The sequence below is a fragment of the Emydura macquarii genome, unplaced genomic scaffold (genome assembly GCF_026122565.2).
Source record: "Emydura macquarii macquarii isolate MOO-44397 ecotype Brisbane River unplaced genomic scaffold, CSIRO-AGI_Emac_v2 contig_1947, whole genome shotgun sequence".
In the NCBI taxonomy this organism is placed as follows: Eukaryota; Metazoa; Chordata; order Testudines; family Chelidae; genus Emydura; species Emydura macquarii.
In genome coordinates this window covers 2,070,367-2,087,408 of record NW_027132084.1, presented here as the reverse complement: position 1 = coordinate 2,087,408, position 17,042 = coordinate 2,070,367, and the positions used below count along the sequence as shown (strand labels likewise).

At 43.4% G+C, this 17,042-nt stretch overlaps 1 long non-coding RNA gene across 1 annotated transcript in view; it reads right to left on the bottom strand.

Annotated features, from left to right (window-relative positions):
- Window positions 1–10,387: 10,387 nt before the first annotated feature.
- The window catches only part of LOC137159857 (uncharacterized), a 47,535-nt gene continuing 40,880 nt past the window's right edge, over window positions 10,388–17,042 (bottom strand). The window contains exons 3-4 of the long non-coding RNA XR_010921747.1: window positions 12,531–12,735; window positions 10,388–10,520 (exon numbers count right to left, since the gene is read on the bottom strand). This is a non-coding gene — a long non-coding RNA (uncharacterized lncRNA). The remainder of the gene's footprint in view (window positions 10,521–12,530; window positions 12,736–17,042) is intronic.

Genomic DNA, 17,042 nt, shown 5'->3' with positions numbered 1-17,042 from the left:
TGTGTTCAAGTTTCCCTTCAGGATTGGCTTGTGGGGCACACACCAAAATTAGCTTTCTCTCTGGTGCTTCTGAAGACCCATGGGAAGCAGAGATGATGGTTGGCATGGGACCCTAGAGATTTCTGAGGCCTGGCCATATGTCACTAGACTGGTTTTGATGCTTTGTTACTCCCCACACGCCCAGTACAGGGGGAAGGTTATAGCAGGCTGTAGGTTTGTTTCCAGCTTAATCAGAGAGATGTCAGAGGGCTAAAGGAAAGGTACTTCCCAAAGGCAGAAATCACATTACATGTGTCGGCTCTGTTATTCGGATGATGCAATTTGCAGTGCTTTAAAAACAATATCATTCCCATCTCTCCCCCTCTCCCCGACTGGAAGAAAATTTCATGATCGGAGGCAGCTGGAAATCAGCAGCTCCAAGTTTAATGTGTGTCAAATCAGAAGTAGCTTTAAAATAAAACGTTGCTAAATTTTTAAAGCCACACGCTGGGGTGGAACGGTATGTGTGGAATGTATTATCCATGCGTTGATATTCTCTCTGCTTCCCTACATGCAGCTACAAATGCATAAATGGCACTTCAGGCAACAGAGCCGGGATCTGTTAAGAACCTGCCATCAGCCTTCCCAAACGAGGACTGAAACAAAACTGTCCAGAAGAGCTTTATGAATATTCTTCATGCAATTCCTTCCAAAGGGCAGCGGGTGGAGGAGCTTTCTCGCAAAAGGAGTGGCCCTGTCCAGTGTCTGCTTGTCAGGAACCTTGTGGTGAAGTGAGACAGACGCCAGCATGGCTAGCTAAGCAGCAAGAGCATTCGTCGTACTCGGAGATGCATGCTGCGACTCTCTGAGCACTAACGATACAGAGCCGGATTGTGACATCTGTGGCATTCGTACGCACAGTGAATTAGCTGTAGCTGTGATTTTTGTGTTAGCATGTAGAGACCCCAGCTGAGTTCAAGGCCCAATGGTATCTACACGCAGGGAGTGATGGTACCTGCTGAAAAGAGCTTTGGGCTGAATTTTTGAAAAGGCCTAAACCCCATTTTCAAATGGGGGGTGACTGTGAGTGAGAGGGGGAATGAGAGGGGTAAGGGTGGATGGGGGGTGAGTGGGACTGTGAATGGGGGGGTAAGGGTGGATATGGGGTGAGTGTGACAGAGGGTGGATGGGAGAAGCTGGGGTGGGCACAAAAAGGGATCTCTCTCTATCTCTTCCTGCCTGGTAATGTTAGCATTCGGAATGGTCATTACAAAGCGACATTTTTGATGAGACAGGCTATTCCCCTAGTCAGTAAGAGGATATTCCTCATCAGGAAGGTGCGCAGCCAACACTGACAGCAGGGAACACAGCAGGTGAAGTGTTTCCTTCCCCTAATCAGCTTAAAAAAACCCAGCTCCCAGAATGTGCAACTTCACAGTCACTGACTTATCTTCCCCATACGCTGGCAAAATATGGTCACGCTGATGGGAACTAATTATCTTTGTTCATGCCGCGGGATGAGAAGCAAAGGAGGATTATTAATGGGTGACTGATTGATACGTGAGTTAATAATCCTCAAGCAGCACTTGCTTGGATTGTCACTTATTTTTCATTTCTTTAAGGAGAAAAGACCCTGAAATGCATGTGGCAAATTCTCTTCAGCCATCCAGTAAATTGAGTTCAAGAGCTTGAAGTATGGAGATATAAACCAACAAGTGAGAAAGAGATAAGAGCCGTAAATTATGAACAATTGTCTGGCAATAATCTTACCAGCCCCCCACTGTTTGTATTTGCATCCACCGCAGAAATCACAGCCTCTACCCCTAGCATCAGTTTACAGATGTAATTGCAGAAACATTTCTGTCACTGAGAGCCGAATACTGATCCCTTTGGAGATGGGAAGTTAAAGACTGCCATATTGCACGCTCACAGGGGGAGGAGACTTGATTTAGGTCATGTGTGAAGCCTCAGATAGAAACGTCAGTGTTTTCGGTCTATTTTAGAGCCACATTAATTCTATTTTAATGCAGATGAAGGATGGTACAGTCAGAGTATTAATCTGCTACTTGGAAAATCTTTAGTTCTCTACTCTGGCACAGACTCTCCTTGTGACCTTAGGAAAGTCACTTTGGCCTGGTCTACACCTAAAAATTAGATTGACCTAGCTACATTGCTCAGGGCTGTGAAAAATTTCATGCCCTCTGCAACATACTTAGGTCGACCTAAGACCCACTATAGATGCAGCTAAATGGGCAGAAGAATTCTTCCATCAACCTAACCACCACCTCTTGAGGGCGTGGATTTACCGCAGCGATGGAACCCCTTCTGTCACTGTAGTAAGTGTTTACACTATAGCGGCATGGCTGAAGCGCTACAGCTGTGATGCCGTAGGGCTTGTAATATAGACATACCCCAGCGTCTGCAAAATGGGGATGCTGGTACTTCCCTACGTCCCAGCAGTATGATGATGATAAATACATCGACGATTGCGACATACTCAGCTAAATACTCAATTTAGGTAAACAGAAGGGAGAAGCATCTTGTTTCAAAAGTGGATTAATTCACTTCCAAGAGCCTGGAGTAAGGTTCTACTGAGCCAGAGTAAGGGAATCCGAATCTGTCCTCGAGGTTATCTGAACATTTTCAATAGACATTAGGGTTACGGAGCAAGAGTCCTAGTACACTTCATGATGTGGATTTTGCTCTTCTTCCATCTCCGGTAGAAGATTGCTTTTGAATCCCCGATTTACAAACTTATCAGTATAACCCAGTCACGGTACTTGAGTTACCGGCAGGCACCTCCTGTTGTCAGGATGCAGCAAAACCCATAGGATGCCCGTCTGCATATACAGGAGTCGCAGGGAGTATGTCTACAGTGCAATTAAACATCTGTGGCAGGCTCCTGTCAGCTGACTCAGGCTGAAGGGGCTTGGGCTGTGAGGCTGTAAAACTGCAGTGTAGATGTGTGGGCTCAGGATGGAGCCTACACTCTGGGACCCTGTGAAGAGGGAGGGTCCCAGGCTCCAGTCACAGGTGTTTAATTGTAATGTATACATTACATTTACAAAAAGAAATGATCCACGGGATCTTGTTCAGGGGACAAAGCAATAGGCCATGTTTATTGTAAATACAAAAAAAAAAACCCAAATCTTAAGAAGTTATTCCATTCATGCATCCTCACACACACACTCACACCCACGAGTTCTGCAAGCTGGTAGAATGTAGTTACCAGTCTGTGCATTGCTCGAGTCAGCTGAGAGGCCAGGTAGGCTGAGCACGAGGGGGGAGCCTGGCCTCTGTCAGTGGGCAATCTGATGCTCCACATGATGATTGTAGAACAAACCCAAAGGATTCATATCCTCACCCTGCCTTTTATAGCAGTCAGTTCCCATGCAACCCTATGAGTCGTGCTGTGTCCAGATTCTCCATGGTAGTTAATCACCAGTCAGTTGCAAGCATGACCAATCCTCTTCTTATTTCATACTTTGTCCCATTCTCAGGGTGGATCTTTCCGTGCTGTAGGGTTGTTTGATTATCTGCATTCTTCGGCCTTCAGGGTCAAGATCACAGCTGCAGCTGCCATCTTCACTCCCCTCTTTCTTGCCCAAATGGTTTGGGCTGGCGTCTCTCCTTATCTAGTCACACTCTATACACACATGCCTCACTCACACCCAAAAAGCGACTAATCAAAATGTTTTTTTTAGGTTCAAATTAAAAAAAAACAACAGCAAAATGGAGTTCACTGATGCTAAGCTGTAAAGAACCTCATTAAACAATAACATTCCATATATATATGTGTGTGTATATATGTATACGTGTGTATATGTATACATACACACACACACACTTTATATATATAATTATAACAAACAAGAAATCTACCTACATTTAATTTACTTATGCAATTAAACAAGAAATCTGTATGGGATTTACTTCTACATCTCTTTGGTTCACACACACACCTTGTGATATTAAGTGGAACCAAATAGTCTGACTGCATTTGAAGGGGGTGCGGCTCCAGGCTCCCAATTCCCAAGTCTTTTCAATATAGTCCCAGATTCCCTAACCCCCGGAGGGGCTGAGGATGGAAGTACCAACTGCTTTGCGGCTTGCTTTGGTGCTTGCCGAACCTATCCTAACCGGCTGGTATTCTAGAGTCTGCTGCCTCTTTGCGTGATCAGTGTGTGACGTTCCCGAGGGCTGTTTCTCTGAAGCTTTCCAGGAGTTCCTCTTAGGAGCTACTCTCTGCTTTCTCCCAGAGCTGAGCTGACCCTCAATTGCCTGGAAGGGACTTCCTGCTTTTAAACCCTTACTCCACCCCCTGATGTGATTGATAAGGCCAGATGGGTGGGGCCCAGTCCCACCCACAGCAGCTCTTAACCTCTTTGTCACCAGTATGGGTTTTTATAGACCCCATCCCAAATCCTTAAACATCATTTTCATATTGAATATTACAACAAGATGTTTCATATGATTATTATTATTTAATATTCGGGGTATAGTATAACAGCACCCAGAGGTCCCAGTCCAAGTCAGGGCCACATTGTGCTGGGCACTGGATAAACACAGAATCAGACTTGCTCCCTGCCATATAGAGCTTATGCAATGACCTCTCACCATAGCTCACCCGTCGGGATTAAACCCGGGACCTTTGGCACTAAAACATGAACTCCATCACTTTAGCTAACAGATTGACATCTTTACCTAGCCGCAGAAGTAAACTCTGGCCTTCTGATGTGAACCAGCCACCAGAGGAGAACCCATATAGATACACTGAACCAAAGGGTCATACTTAGTCTAATTCTATGTCTACACCACCACTTATGTCATGTATGAGAATAACCGCCCCGCGGAGAGACATAAGTTACACCAACATAAGCGCTGGTGTGGACAGTGCTATGTTGGTGGGAGAGTTTCTGCCTCTGACATAGCCACCGCCACTTGTTGGGTGTGGATTAATTATGTTGATGGGGAGATCTCTCCAGTCGACTTAGAGCTATACTATACTAGAGCTCTGCTGTAAGCTCTCTGGTGTAGACATAGCCTAAGAAATCTGCCTAGCACTTTGGAAGAGAGCTTCTATAGCAGCATGCTATCATTATTACCATGAATCCAACAGCCAGGTGCAGAATTTCATTGCTACACAGGAGAGAAGCTGAACACGTTTAGAAGAGAATACTGGTACCCCAAGAGGTTGCTTTCTGAGTCCTGCAGGTCGGGGAACTAGCTTGTTGTTCTAGTGTTTTATTCAGGGTAGATTCACATGTCTCAAGCTAGTTGTAGGTGCTACACTACATCCTTTGGGTCAGTGGTCCTAAACCAGGGCTACATTTACCTGGGGGTACGGAGAAGTCTTCCAGGGGGTACATCAATTCATCTTGATATTTGTCTAATTTTACAACAGGCTACATAAAAAGCACTAGTGAAGTCAGTACAGACTAAAATTTCGTACAGACAATGACTTGTTTATACTGCTCTATATACCATTAAGTGCAATGTTTATATTCCAGTCGATTTATTTTATAATTATATGGGAAAAATGAGAAAGTCAGCCATTTTTCAGTCATGGTGTTCTGTGGCACTTTTGTATTTTTATGTCCGATTTTGGAAGCAAATAGTTTTTAAGTGGGGTGAAACTTAGGGCTGCACAAGACAAATCAGACTCCTGTAGTAGTCTGGACAGGTAGAAAGTCACTGCTTTGGGAAACAATTCCACTGACTCACAAATCTGAGTCGCTGTCGGGGTGAAGACAAGTATAATGGTTACTATTCTTGATTTTTGTTATAGTATTCCCTAGAAGCTCCAGCTGAGATCAGGGTCCCATTGTGCTAAGTGCTACACAGACTCAGACTGTGTCTACACTTAGGATGGCAGGTAAAGTATAGACACTACATGTAGCGCTGCAGACCACAGTGAATGGCTCCAGTAGCAAAGAGGCAGGGGGACACTATACTGTTAAAAATAGCAGTGCAAAGTTGGGAGGCTCTGCTGGGTGTGTAAAGAGCTGTGTAGAGCACCCACTCTAGATTCCAGGCCAGTAGGGCACTCTGCTTTACTCGCCTAAGCCATACCTCACCATTTACAGGGATATTGCTACCCATGCTAGCTGGGCATGCAGTGTCTGTACTTGACACATTGCTGTAAGTGCAGACGTAACCTCCGAGCAAGAGACAATCCATGTCCTGAAGAACTTATCATCTAAAGAGACATAGCAGACAAAGGAAGTATTATTAGTCCCATTTTGCAGATGAGATGAATGCAGAGAGATGCCATGACTTGTACAAAGTTAAACCTAGATCTCCTGATTCCCAGTCTTCAGCTTTAGTCACAAGACCATCCTTCTTCTCCAGCCCTGCTATTTACCGTGTGTCAGGGATGGAAACTGCTTGCATCAATACCTTAGCATGCAGTGCTAGTAGGTTATCTCCTTTACTACTCATCAGTTTTATAGGAAATGAGCATTTGTGATGTAGTGTCAGTGTCCAGGAGTAAAACATTTCAGCCACAACAACAACAACAACAAAAACAGAAAGACTTTTCTTGAGCAGATATTGTACCACTGCAATGGAATTCCTGTTTTATAAGCTATGCAGCCAAAGCTGGTTGCATAACAGAATTTGAAAATGTGTTACTCCGGGACTCATAACGTAGGACGTGAAAGTAACAAATTTAGGCTGCGTGTCAGTTCTCCAAGGAGACAGTAAAGTGCAACATCAATCATTCCTTATTTCCTTATTGTTTCAGGTCAAAGCATCGCCTAGTATTTAGAAAGTATCCATAACTGTCACTAATGGATTATTGTTGCATCCCCAAAAAGATACATTTACTCATGTATGGAATGACAATTAAATTCACTTCATGAGGTAGATTCATATGGAAATTAATAAGTGCCCAGTAAAATGTAAAGCACACAATTGATTTTAGATCCTCTGTTATATGCACAGCGTGTAATTACTGATAGTGAATCTAAAATGAAAAAAAATAAACGCTTATGACATGCTTCAGTGCAGTTGCTCATTGAGATCCACATAAATCCAAGGGACACACATTAGAAGTGCAAGCACTAGCATAAAAAAAACTAAGCTAGAACTACAACCTTCATGGATGGAAAATAAGAACAATCCTTATATGGCTCAGCGGCAGGCACCTCTGATCCGAAAAGCTAATGGTCATGCATCATTTATGTTGCATTTATGTTATGTGGTGGAGAGTAAAAATGAATAAAATAAGTATTTGTTAACACACATGACAGTGTGCTGAATAAAAATGCCAGGAGGCCTATGGATTCCCATTTCTTTATCTTAAATAAATAAGTAAAATCAGTAAATGGTAATGCTTCTAAAACAACTTTCAGCCAGATTTGTCAGGTGCTTTATATTGCAAATGATAACTTTGCATTGAGATTTAATACGTGTTTTGCTTGCGAGTGCGATACGAAATTTCAGTGACTCATGCAAAGCTGCCAGCTCTGTTCTGTTCTATTCAGATTTTTACACCATGCTCAGCATCTTGGTATCCGAATCTCTCAGCAGGGAGTGAACGCAGCTCTCAGACTCTAACCCAGGCATTTCATTAGGTAACGGTTTTAGCCAGCTAAGCTATAGTGCCAGTGATCTATGGGCTCAATCCAGTGCTCATTACATTCAATTGAAGGGATCTGATTGCTTCCTGGGGACATTGAGGTCTTTCAGTGTCAGGAAGGTCAAAGAAAACTAGCTGTTGTAATGCACTGGTTTACATATCTACTCCGTTGAAAGGAATCAGGTGTTTGCGATTATGTCACCCACTAGTGACTGGCCTAAAAAAGGATAAAAGTCCCTGTATTACTGTACTCTTTGAGCTCAGATTCTAGACAAGAATAATAACAATTTGTATCAATATAGTGTCCTTCAAAGGTTCAGGGTACAATCTAATTAGCCACTGTAGAATTATCAGCAAAGACGGCCTGAAGCAAGCTGGTCCAAACCTTGAAGAAGCCTGGGTCTGGCTCCAGGTCTAGATGTTGTGACTGGCCCTTTCTTTGTATATCTATCTGTCTTATGTACTTTTGCAGTCCTCATCACCAAGGTATCAAAGTGCCTCTCTAATGGACTGAGCAATATCCTGTATCCAAATACTCAAACTCTGGAACATTTGGATTTAAATCTAGATCCAGAACCCGTGGCACTAGTTCTAAGTTTGTTAACAAACATATTCTTTGACAGGGTTATTGGCCTAGTGGATGGGGGAAGCAGTAGGTGGATGTATCTTGATTTTAGTAAGACTTTTGACACAGTCTCACATGACATTCTCATAAGCAAACTAAGGACATTTAAAGAGTAATCAGCAGTTGGCTGTCACAGTGGGATCCCGCAGGGTCTGACCGGGGTCCAGCACTATTCAATATTTCATTAATCACTTGGGTAATGAAGTGGAGAATATGCTTATAAAATCTGTGGATGGCACCAAGCTGGCAGGTTTTGCAAGCACTTTGGAGGGCAGGATTAGAATTCAAAATGACCTTGACAAATTGGAGAACTGGTCTGAATTCAACCAGATGAAATTAAATAAATATAAATGCAAAGTATTTCACTTAGGAAGGAAAAAACCAAATGCACAAACCTAAATGGGGAATAATTGACTAGGTGGTAATGCTGCTAAAAAGAATCTGGGAGATATAGTGGGTCACAAACTGAATATGAGCCAACAATGTGATGCAGTTGGGAAAAAGGCTAGTATCATCTAGGGTGTTTTAAAAGAAGTGTTGTATGTAAGACACAGGAGGTAATTGTTCCGTTCTGCTCAGCACTGGTGAGGCTTCAACTGGAGCACTGTGTCCAATTCTGGGCACCACGCTTTAGGAAAGATGTGGACAAAAAGGAGAGAGTGCAGAAGAGAGCAACAAAAATGATAAAAGATTTAGACAACCTGACCAATGAGGAAAGGTTTAAAAATCTGGGCATGTTTAATCCTGAGACTGAAGGAGGACCTGCTAACAGTCGTCAGATCTGTTAAGGGCTGTTATTCAGAGGACAGTAATCAATTGTTCTCCGTGCCCACAGAAGGTAGGACAAGAAATAACGAGCTTAATATTCAATGAAATAGAGTTAGGAAGTTTTTCCTAACATCTAATCTCACTCTAAGGGTAGTTGAGATCTGGAATAGTTTTCCAAGGGAAGCTGTGAAATCCCCATCACTGGAGGTTTGTGAGAACCGATTGGACAAACACCTCTCAGGGGTGGTTGAAATTTACTTTCTCTTGCCTCAGCACAGGGGCCTGGACTTGATGATTTCTCAAGATCCCTTCCAGCCCAGCATTTCTGTGATTCGATGACATTAGCCAGGCCTTGTAGCATGGAACAAACACAGAGCACATCTCATTGCGTTAGGCTGCCAATTCCACGGCTGGGATGCACAGACATAAAAATGCCCTGCTTCCCTGTGGCTTGACTTTGGAACCAAGGCAAACCAAATACATTGGTGACTCAGAGTAGGTCTCCCATGTAATTTAAAACCCATGGCTGGCCCGTGCCAGCTGACTCTGGCTTTCAGGGATCGGACTGAGGGGCTGTTTAATTGTAGTGTACACATTCAGGCTCAGGCTGGAGCTCAAGCTCTAAGACTCTGTGAGGCGCAAGGATCCCAGAGCTCGGTCTGCAGCCTGAGCCGGAACGTCTACACTTCAGTGAAACAGCCCCTTAGCTCGAGCCCCACAATGCCAAGTCAGTTGGCACAGGCCAGCTGCTGGTGTCTAACTGCAGTATAGACATGCCCTCAAAGTGCAATATTCAGGGGGGACAATAAAAGGAGATAACACCCCCAAGACAGGCTGGCCCACAACGATTTCAGTCCTTGAAGGGAACAAAAGGAGATTTAAAATCAATACCTGATTCGACAGGAACCTGATGCAGAGTCCTGGGAATAAGAATAATGTGCTCCGACAGGCAAGGGACTGTATGGATGCAAACTGCTGTGTTTTGAATAAATGCAGTCCTGCTGCACATAGACATTATGTGAGCGGGCGGTCCAGAAGATAAACATTAGGAATCATCTAATCTCGAGAAAACTAAAGAACTTTTCAATTGTTCCACATCTGTTTTTTTGCTGAGCCCTGGTCTCAGCTGGGCAAGATGTGTTGTAGATAAACGGAAATGTTAGTAATAGACCTAAAATATACAGTTTCCATTGATAAGTCTGAGGACAGTATGGCATCCCTGCTATTATATTTGCAGATGGATACGCTATTGAAAGGAACCCATTCAGCAAGTGAAGAACTGTAAGTAGTTCCATTGATTTCAATGGGAATCAGGACCTCAGGCAGGGACTGTCTCTACAGTATGTTTGTACAGCAGCCAGCAAAATTGGGCTCTGATCCTAACTGGGGCTCTGCACGTGAGTGTAATATAAATAACAACAAGACGAGTAAGGTCCTTTGGCCTGCAGGTAGCTAGTTCTTTAAAAAATAAATACATCTCTGTAATAACCCAAAGTCATTGCTTTCTTCAGGCTGCTCTTTGGCCTGTGTGAGATAAGTTGGTGGAGGTAGTCCACTCTCCGGTGTCTGCATAAAAAAGAATGGCATTAAAATTGGCCCGAGATAAGTACCCTTGTAAAGCAGTCTGAACATGCTTCATAACCATCCTGCTCTTTGCACCTACCACCATGCCCTGGCAGGATCCAGCCCTAGAGAGGCACAGAGAAATGAACTACATTCTCAACACTGGGGATAGGTCAGGCCAGATCAGGGTGGTACAACAAAACAAGGTCGTTTTAAGACCTTCGTAGACCCTAGGCACACTTGCCTTCGTAGGCCCCCCGACCGAAATAACTCATTTGATTTTAAGCTATTAATTTAAGCACATTAATTGCGAGGTTTTGTGGGCCCTAGTTATGCCACTCTGAGCAAAATGTCAAATAAAAATGGTTTAAAATTGAAACCTGCATTTAATGCATTCCCTTTTGCTAATATTGTAACCATATTCCTTAAAAGGCTTAGAAAATTGTAAATCTTGTCACAGAATTAAATTTACAATGGATATATGTAATAATAGAATAGTAATTTGTACCTTAGATCAATCTATTTAATTTCCGAAGATATGAATTTTGATTTTATCGTTTGCTTTTAAAATTTTCGGATACATTTTATTTTAGTTCACAACATCTTTCATCGGCCCTGAAAGTGTCGTAGGCCCTAGGCACTCTGCCTATTGGATAATACGGCCCTGCAACAAGAGTGTGGAATCAAGCATTGCCCCAGGCCAACCTGTGCCCCCTGCAATCTAATCTATACTGAGGGAACTTATCACTATAGAAATTGAGCACCAAGACCCAGTTTCAGGAAAGCCCTTGTGCTTAAGTCCCATTGAAATCAGCTGACATTGGCTCCAGTGGGGCACCAGCTTTATACTTTAGAGGACGTCTACACTTAAAACACTGCATTGGTTCAGCACCACCTCTGCAGCTGTGCCTCTGTAGCCCTTTAATGAAGATGCCCTAAGCTGATTGGAGAGAGCTTTCCCATCAGTTTAATTAATCCACCTTTCTGGGAAGCAGTAGCTATGTCAGCGGGAGAAGCTCTTGCATCAACATAACGCCGTCTACACGGGGGTTAGGTCAGTATAACTACATCGCTATGGGTGTGGATTTTTCACACCCCTGAGCGATGCAGTTATACCAATATAGGTCTGGAGCATAGACCAGACATTAGTCAAACATAAGTTATTGGGCTTTGCACCACGGTAACTGAGTGAAATGTAATGACCTATGAGGTCAGACTGGATGACCAAATGGTCTCTTCTGGCCCCATGAATTTGCTCTGGGAAAGAATGTTTTCCTGAATCAGAGCCTAAATGCCCATTCTGCAGCGACTGTAGATAGGAGGTTTCCATGAAGGGCTAATGAAGCTTCCTAGCTTGAGATAATACAACAGACTCATGGATGCCAGAATAGGTAGAATTAACAAGGTGTGAGGGGAGCGAATCCTCCTCAGCACTCACAGAGCATATAGAGTGATTTGATTTTCACATCAGCCTTCAACCAACACTTGCCCTAGTTCTTCTAAACGGCAAAATATTAAATCCAGCCCTGAAATCAGTGTTCCCAGGGGAAGATGACTGAATGATTATGCCAAAGGAAGATAAACTACCATCACAGCGATAGCCATGGTAACTGGCTGAATCCCTGCCATCCCCTCACACCTACTGCAGTCTGTCATAATAATGTATGTTTTCATCTGCATTCATTCATTTATTTATCTCAGTGGCTGGGAGTTCTTTTTTCCTGAGTGTTGGGTCAGATAGTTTGGACTTGAGGGGTTAGCACATAAGAGTCTGTTTCTTCATGTTGATACCTTGCAAACTTGAGTCTTAAATTACATCCTGCCGAGCCTCCTCTGCTTTACAGGCTGGATAAGAGAAGCACATAGGAGCATGGCACAAACATCCCCATAGATCTGCTAAATTGGTCCCAGAGAGCCACCTATACAAACATCCCCACTGCACCTGAAAGCTTTTCCTGACTGGATCCAACCCACTATAAAAAGGGGATGTTACTTTGTGTTTGCGACATTTACCTTTCGAAGTTCGCTTGATCGGAAGCCAAAGACATCGTAACAAATTCTTATGCTAAGATGCCAGCACCTTCTTCTGTACTTCAAAAAAACTGAGAAACTGGCACTCGCATCATGGGAGGTTGAAGGCACAGGTCAGCTCATTTTGTCATTTTATGATTTTTATGAGCTCTTCAGGGCGCTGTTATTGACATGTGCAATCCTAAAACTGGAATGATACAAGTGAGAGTAGATTAGCTGGCCCAGAATGAGACTCAGCTAAAAAGTGCTCCGTCTTTTCTTCTTGGAGCTAAACAAAGAGCAGAAACTTTTCCGCACAAATATTCATTCCAATTCGCACTGTTTCATTCCAGCCCTGAAGAACCCCACATTTTTTCAAAGCCATCGCGGAATGTCACAAACCATGCACATGCCTTTACTCGGGGCTGGTCTACACTGGCAGCAGCAGACGGGAGATACGCAAGCTATGTAACGTGGCTTGCGTATCTCCCGTCGACGTACGTACGTTGACGCACCACAGCGTCTTCATGGCATTGCGTCGATGGGAGACGCCCTCCCGTCGACACTCCCTTCCACCTTTTGGGGAGGTGAACTAACTGAGTCAACCGGAGAGTGCTTTCCCGTCGACTGAGCAGGTCTACAATCGATGCCTGCTGCTGTGGTAGTGTAGACATATCCTCAAGGAGTAAAGATGTTAGGAGGCCTGTATATCTCAATTAATTATTTCCTTGCCACTGCGAGGGCCTGAAGCACTGGTGCATCTCGGTCTCTCCTATTCTCTGCCTGTGGCCCATATACTAGTCTGGTCTCCTGATGGCTGTAACACTTTGGCCTAATTTGAGTTGTTGGATTTAGTGTGCTGGTGCTGGTGGCCTGTGATGCACAGCAAATCAGACTAGATGATCTCTTCTGGCCTTAAACTCTCTGACAGGCCCTGCAGGATGTTTATATTACAGAATCACCTAGAGAACAGGATCCCATTGTACTACAGAGATAGTCCATGTCCCAAAGGGTTTATAGTCTAAATAGACAAGGGGTAGGAGGAAAAAATGACTTCTATACAGCATATCAGCAGCAGAACTGAGATTAGAAGCCATCTCCCCTTTGCCATGGGCTCCCTACCAGACCACGCTGCCTCCTCTAGAGTCTCTGATGCAGCCCAGATAGGTATACTTTGGGTCCCTTTCTCCGCAAAGCACTGAGCTTACTCACAGGTTATGTTTAAGTCACCCTTCTCCCCAACACTTCTCTGACTTCAGAGCTGTGTAGGGGCACCCTCTCCTCCCACAATTTAGGAGCACCAAGAACCAGGTGACGCCTCCCCTCCCCTGCCCTGTGGCCTTGGGGGAAATCTGCAGAGAGGAGCAAACCAGAGACTCCATCCATTAAGGACAGCAGTAGCCAAAGCAGGGACCTCAGGACAGTGTCCTCTGAATTCCTCTGCCCTGTGCTGGTTGGTGGTTTGCTCCAACCCTCCCTTCCTTCACAGCCTCCTCTCCTCGGCTTCACTCCACATTTTCTTCCCCTTCCCTTTATTCTCCCATTTAGCTGGTGCCCTGCTAAGAAATCCCCTCCCCCAAATTGTGGCACTAACGTGTCATTTGCCACCGTTCCATTGTTCACTCTGCTGGTGTGTTCTACCCCTTCCCCGGGTCTGTCTGGTCTATTTAGACTGTAAACTTTTCAGGGCAGGGACAGCCTACTATTTTTTGTACAGCACCTAGCACAACGGGGCCCCATTCTTGGCTGGACCTTAGGCCTTGCCATAATAAACATGGTTCATATCAAGAAGCATGTGCTGATGTATATAACATTAATAGTATAGAATAAGCACGTGCTTTGTTGAATTGGAGTCTGAAGGCCTGACTTCCCATAGGTCCACAAATGGGCCACTTCTTGTGTGAAAGCAGACGGCAGACCAAGTGACTAAGCGCTCTTATTAGCAAGTTAAGATCTCAAGCAGCCTGACAGCAAGCGCATCCATGCAGTAGATACCTGATGTACAGCTTAAACCATCCAAACGTTGTCCTGTTACCTTTATCTCCGATCTTTTCTGTGCTCTAGCTGGGCAAAATATAAAAGCAGAGCTAGGAGGGACTGGCTACAAATTGATTGGTTCTTCTGTCTGCACACTCAAGGAGGGCACATGGCACTGAAGACATATGGGAGATGAAGAAATTAGTTGTTTTGTTGGCGTGTCAGCTCTTTCTTAAATGGCCCAGTGATTTAAAAACATTGTTAGGATCATTTGTGAGGACAGGAGTTCAATTCCACATTGTTGTAGAGCTGACGCCTTTGCTATTTTTATAACTCATTGAATAGTCTTGTTGTTATTTTTCCATCCTCTCCGCTGTACCAATCAATATTAGGAAGCTATTCAAACCCATCAACGGAGCAATATATTATGTGAAGCAGCCTTCTGGCAGGAAGATATGTTACATTTATTTTTCTAATGCAGCAAAGTAGACATTAATGTCAGTAACTAACTATTTAAGCCCAGACTGATTTGGCTGTTTTCACATTTAAACAACATATGCAACCGCCCCTTAAACATTCCAGTCTAGTAAATATTAATGAACTTAGTTCAGTTTTCCCAGGTTCTTGGAAAAGCAGGAATCTCAGATGGAGCTGATAAGGTCTGAATGTTTAGAGAGAGCGAGGAGTGCGGGCCCAGAGGAAAGGAACTATTTTCTTTAGATATAGTGTAAGAACATAAGAATGGCCATACTGGGTCAGACCAATGGTCCATCTAGCCCAGTATTATGTCTTCTGACAGTGACCAATGCAAAGTGCTTCAGAGGAAATGAATAGAACACTTAATCATCAAGTGATCCATCCCCTAAGCCATTCTCAGCCTCTGGCAAACAGCAATCCCTGCCTATCCTGGCTAATAGACAATGATGGACCTATCTTCCATTAACATATCTAGTTCTTTTTTGGACCCCATTATAATCTTGGCCTTCACAACATCCTCTGGCAAGGAGTTCCACAAGTTGACTGTGTACTGAGTGAAGAAATACTTCCTTTTGTTCATTTTAAACCTGCTGTCTATTAATTTAATTTGGTGAACCCCTAGTGCTTGTGTTGTAAAAAGGAGTAAATAACACTGCCTTACTTACTTTCTCCACACCAGTCATGATTTCATAGACCTCTATCAGATTCCCCATTAGTCATCTCTTTGCCAAGCTGAAAAGGCCCAGTCTTATTAATCTCTCCTCAGACAGAAACTTTTCTATACCCCTCATCATTTTAGTTGCCCTTTTCTGTACCTTTTCCAATTCCAATTTTTTTTAGATGGGGTGACCAGATCTGCACGCAGCATTCAGGACGTGGGCATACCATGGATTTATAAAGACGCAATACAATATTTCTGACATCTATCCCTTTCCTAATGATTCCCAACATTGTTAGTTTTTTTGACAGACACTGCACAGTGAGTGGATGTTTTCAGAGAACTTTCCACAATGTCTCTGAAATCTGAATGGAAACAGCTAATTTAGACCCCCTAATTTTATCTGTATCGTTGGGATTCTGTTTTCCAGTGTGCATTACTTTGCATTTACCACCATTGAATGTCATCTGCCATTTTGTTGCCCAGTCACCCACTTTTGTGAGATCCCTTTGTAACTCTTCACACTCTGCTTTGGACTTAACTCTCTTGAGTAGTTTTGTATCATCTGTAAATTTTGCCACTTTGTAATGAGCTAGTGTGGCTAATACATATGCACTCATCTGCAAACTTGACACAATCAAACTGAGTCTAAATAGGGACTTGGAATGGTTATCTCATTACAAGAAGTAATCGTCACTGCTCACACATTCTCACCTCCTAATCTATGGTTGTGATTAGGCCTCAACTACTCTACCTAAATGGACTTTGCTTCCCCATTGTTGTTCCTTTACCCTTAGATGTATATATATACCCCCTATCTGATTTCTGTTCCTTACATCTGACGAAGTGGGTTACAGCCCACGAAAGCTTATGCCTGCAGAAGTTAAATTTTTTAGTCTTTAAAGTGCTACAGGACTCTCATTGTTTTTGCTATATACAGATTAACACGGCTACCCCTCTGGAACTTAATATGTATGTGTAACACAGCCCCCCAGTGGCAAGAATCAGAAACATCTATTTTTTAGAATGTATTGGCACTATCTAGGGTTGATTTTCTTCTATCCTAAGGCCCCTTTATAGACAGCATAAAGGAGCCTTATTACATTTGCACTCACTTTAAGGCATCTTCAGACTGGCAGAGCAATGTCAAAGGGTGTAGCACAAATGAGAAGCAGGCCTTCTATGTTTTAGAGCTGGCGTGTTTTGAAACTAAGGTGAAACCCAGCAAAAGCTGAAAATTTTAGTAAGGAAGTGAATATAAAACTCCTCTAATTTTAAACAATGTTCATATATAACCAAAAATAAACACTGGCTCTGTGGATGTAGGGAAGGCGGTGGATGTGATATACCTTGACTTTAGCAAAGCTTTTGATACGGTCTCTCACAGTATTCTTATCAGCAAG